The sequence below is a fragment of the Arachis ipaensis genome, chromosome B7, assembly GCF_059453495.1.
Source record: "Arachis ipaensis isolate K30076 ecotype BB chromosome B7, ASM5945349v1, whole genome shotgun sequence".
NCBI classification, from domain to species: Eukaryota; Viridiplantae; Streptophyta; class Magnoliopsida; order Fabales; family Fabaceae; genus Arachis; species Arachis ipaensis.
In genome coordinates, this window is record NC_142442.1 from 3,563,284 (window position 1) to 3,568,001 (window position 4,718).

At 36.7% G+C, this 4,718-nt stretch overlaps 2 pseudogenes; one reads left to right on the forward strand and one right to left on the reverse strand.

The window, feature by feature from the left end:
• Positions 1-1,347: 1,347 nt before the first annotated feature.
• LOC107606515 (putative CCR4-associated factor 1 homolog 11 pseudogene) lies at positions 1,348-2,004 on the forward strand (annotated as a pseudogene).
• Positions 2,005-3,105: 1,101 nt separating this feature from the next.
• Positions 3,106-4,398, reverse strand: LOC107606514 (UPF0481 protein At3g47200-like; annotated as a pseudogene).
• Between the last annotated feature and the right edge of the window lie 320 nt (positions 4,399-4,718).

The window sequence follows — 4,718 nt, forward strand, 5'->3', positions numbered from 1 at the left end:
TTATACGAAAAGATCTTTTGGATTAACTTAAATAAAAAGAATCACTTTTGTGTACACCTTTCTTTCATATACAATAATAATAGAGGCATATTCAAATTAGTATAGAGTTGTTGCATCTGTTTTGTTTTCTCAAGCTCTCTTCTGCTGTTATTTGTTCTTTAAGCGATTGCATACGTCTATAGCTGTTTTCAGTTTCTTGGAAAGTTTGCCAATCGATGTATCTAAATATATACAATAATGTATTAAAAAAAAAGTAGTATTTAAGTACAAGTTCCATCTTGGCCGCATTTGAGGAGATTTATCTGGGTCTACTCTTTCCTCACTTTTTCTCCATTTAATTATAATAGAGTATATATGCATAAGAATCAAGAAAACCAAGAAACTGCAGAAAATGTTAGTAGTTGATGAGCAAGTTATCTAGTTAGTTATGAGTTATTCTGTTGTGACTAGTCTTGGAGTTAGCAAGCTGACTCACCTTTCATTTAGCATAGCTTATATATGTTGTACTTGAGACAGATAAAAATATATATATTCCCCTATAAATCATACATATCTTTGAAACAGGACGTAGGTAAACACTAAAGACTAAAGACCAAAACGCACCCTTTAATCTATCTTCACATTTAGTTGTCTTTGAATTGATTATCAAATTTTAGTTTTCAATATTAACTAGTAGAAGGCAACACCTAAACAACAACGTCCACACCTGCATGAAAGGTTCTTTGCTCCCTCTCCGGGTTCCAGTTTGAAGCACAAACAGGAAACAGCTATATCAAGTTTCATTCTTTCTTCATCAAACATAACATTGTTGAAAATCATCTCATTCCTACCCTTCCACACAAACCACATCACCGCAAGAAACTCTTTTTCTTACTCATACCCCTATCTGCCCAAGCCTCAAAGCATTCCTTAGACGAACCCGCCCAAAGAAAAAGTACTGCACCATTTCCAGTCACTCATACACAGCACACAATTTACATTCCTTTGTTCTATCTTTTTCTTCAGTTTCTAATAATTATTTAACAGAGTTGCTTTCCAGGAAGAGCATGACGACCATATATACAAGAATGACGAGGGTCGATGATGAACGAGAACGACTTCTAACAACCACCGAGAGTTTTTCTGATGCCACTGCCCATGGTTGTTGGTTTTCCGCCTTGCTGCTCAGCCAAGGTTTGTGTAGCGACTGCCGCTTCTTGAGCCTAGTCCCAATAGTTCGGTTGTGATCAGGCAAAGTGTGGGCTGCCAACGCTGATTCCGAGTTCCAAATCATAGGCAGCCTGATTGACACTGAATTCCCCGGCGTAGTCATCCTGCCCCGCAACAAGAACTACGGTTGTTCCAGAGGAAACTTACCAAGTCATGAAGGCCAATGTTGACGCCCTCAAAATCATCCAGCTTGGACTCACTCTCTCCAATGAACACGGCAACCTCCCTGACCTAGGAACCAACAACAAAACTCACTACATCTGGCAGTTCAATTTCCGAGACTTCAATCTCATGCGTGACATCCACGCAAAGGACTCTGTGGCACTCCTACGCAGCCAGGGCATCGACTTTGCACGCAATGCAGTGGCTGGAGTTTCTTCGATGCATTTTGCGAAGTTGGCAGCAGCATCTGGGCTGCTGTTCAACAAAGCACTGACATGGGTCACATTCCATGGTGCTTATGATATTGGATATTTGGTGAAGATTCTGACTTGGGGTGTTCTTCCGAAAAGCTTGGAGGAGTTCTTGGTGCTTGTAAAAGAGCTGTTTGGGGGAAATGCTTATGATGTGAAGCATGTGATGAGGTTCTGCAATGGCCTCTATGGCGGTTTGGAGAAGGTGGCTGACACACTTCACGTGGATCGAGTTGCTGGGAAGTGCCATCAGGCCGGGTCTGACAGCTTGCTCACCTGCCACACCTTTCACAAGATTAGAGAAACTTATTTTTTGGCTGATGAGGATGGGTTTAGGGAGTATGTTAATGTATTTTTTGGGTTAGAAATTGCAAAAGCTTAATACTCTTAAGTTGAAAGAAATGATTATACATTAGATTATTCATGTAACAACATTTTGTCTGTGAATTACAAAGTAGTATCAACGGGTTATTTTTTGGATATAACAATTGTTTTACAACACTTGAATTGGTTGTTTTTTGGATATGACAAAGTTGTTATTAACACTTCAATGGTTGTTTCATGGTTCTGTCTTTGAATCTGTTCTCCAGTGACCAAGTTTATATTTGAGTTTAGAAACAGCTTTTAACAGACTTTCATTATTATTTACCTTTGATTATTATTTGCCTTTGAAGTTTTAGCAAACATGTTAATCTTATTATTGGCTTCATCATCTTACTGAGACTCGGTAAAGGAGTGCAGTATTACAACACATATTCTTTATTCTTTACTGTGACACAATTCAAAATTGGCACGTACTTACCAAAAACTAGAGTCCTCTGTATTATTGTAGGGCACATATTCACACAATATAACTGAACACGATGAACATGCTATCCATTAACCATTATCTAAAGCAATTTTAACCTCTCTGTCTCTTTTTCATTCTTTCATTCTCAGGGTTTGGGAAAAAGAGGAGTAAGGGTATTGTAGGGATTTTACAATTATCTTCTCTTAAAATTATTGGTATCTCTTCCAGATATGCTAATCTATTACTCTGTTTCATTTCATGTTGGTTAGTATTTCTTTTTAATCACTTTTGCTAGTTTGTAATTGTATCATTTCTAGCTTTTGATTAGTACATTGAGGAAAACCATGACTATATGGCATTTTGTGTCTTTGTCGGATGATGATGATCTTTATTGATTAGCCAACAATGTTAGTCTAAATGCATGTTGATCTTTATCTTACAGTTGAAATTCAAAAGCCCTCGCTCTTTTTAAGATAGAACATGATGTTTGAATACTAATTTCAGAATAAAGATGTGTAAATAATGTATAGAAACCAGAAAGCAATAATAAAAAAATATCATTCAAACTTGATACACAATTACAGAGAAGGCAGTTGCCTTATGCAGTTGTCTTCAATAATTACATAATAAAATGGCCACATGTTCATAATAAACACTTCAATTCTTCCAATTACAAAGATATCAAACATTAATCTAGTACTGGTGTAATCCTTGGAGAATAGAAAATACTGTCTGAACAACAGTGAGAACAAGCAGAAAAAATTCCAGGAATAGAAGCTACCGTCTTCCATGGAGTGTTGCAATAATCGCGCCTTAAAGTCGCAACTTTTTTGTTCCAAGGGCGTGCACAAAAAGCATTCAACCTTTGAAAAAGAAGGGAATATTGCACATTAAAATCTGGATACATAATGTTCACTCCAAGACCATTGAACATTTTGGCCACTGCATTACTATCACCTAACCAATTCTCAATTATTCCATTCTTAATAAGCAAATCTACATCTTTGTCTGTGTTAATAAGAAAATCTAACACAGCAATATAGTCAGCAAGGTAGGATTCATTGATACAATGGCATTGCTCGAAAGCTAACAAATTTCTCAAAACAGCTTCAGTAGTGTCCTCCACTCTAAAGAATGGGATTCTCAAAGTATGACCAGAAAGTTGCAAGTCTAGTAAGCATTGACTAGCTTTCTTTACCTCAAACTTTACTCCTGCTTCCTTCAACTCAGTTGCACTATAAATTTGCACTATCTGTGCTTCTCTTGAACATCTAGAGATTGATAAGTTACAGGACAATAATAGAAGCTTTCTAGAAAGATCTGTGAAATGAGCTATTCCACCAACAGTGGATACTGATAACTCACCCTTATAATCACCAGGAAAGATTATTCTACAAGGAACTACATGATAAAGAGCGAGACTTAACAACAAAGGATGCCTATCGTGGCTCCGACCAATGAAGGTAGAAGGAAAAAGTAGATTGTAAAGCTTGTCAAGAACAAAGAATGGGACTTGATTCTCAAGCAACAACAAATCATATCGTATATAGACCCTTAACCGTGTTGGCAAAAGAATAGCATCGTCGCCACGCGTAAGCATGAAATGGTACCTGAGTAAAAACTCTAATATGAAGCAGCAGTCCACCAAGATCACCATAACATGTTCTTCTTTACTAAGCTTGATGTCATCTGAGTAACAAGCACGAATCTTTGGCTCAAGCTCTTGCACGCAATTCACAAAACTTTCTAACTTGTTTGCTCGGATCTTTCAATAAATTGTTTGCAATATAGTCTTTTATGGTCCTCCATCTTTAGCAATTTTTCATCTCCATGGTGAAAAGGACCAATTGAAACAATCTCTGGAGTGTATGCATAGATGTTGTGGGGAACGTTGTAGATGCAACATTCCTTTGTAAAGCGAGGTTGTCCCTTCTCCAACATTGCTTTAATCTTCATTACAACGTCATTAGGATTCGGAGTTGCCATCTATATGAATAGATTAATACTTTTCCTTTTTAGTTAGAATTTTATATACTTATTTGTTACAACACTGGAAGAAATTATGAAATTGATTATTTGATTACATAGATGCTATTTACATAGATAGATTTTATATCAGTTAATATTAGCAGAAAGTTTAAAAAAATATTGGAGGATAATGCGATATAATAAGGCACACTCACCTTTCAGCCTTTGTGTATTTGAAAAGTGAAACGATATGAGAGTGTGGCCTTTGCCTCAGTACAAGTTGAACCTTGTGTCAGTAATCATTGTTTTACAATCAAAAGTTTTGGAAGCATCACAAG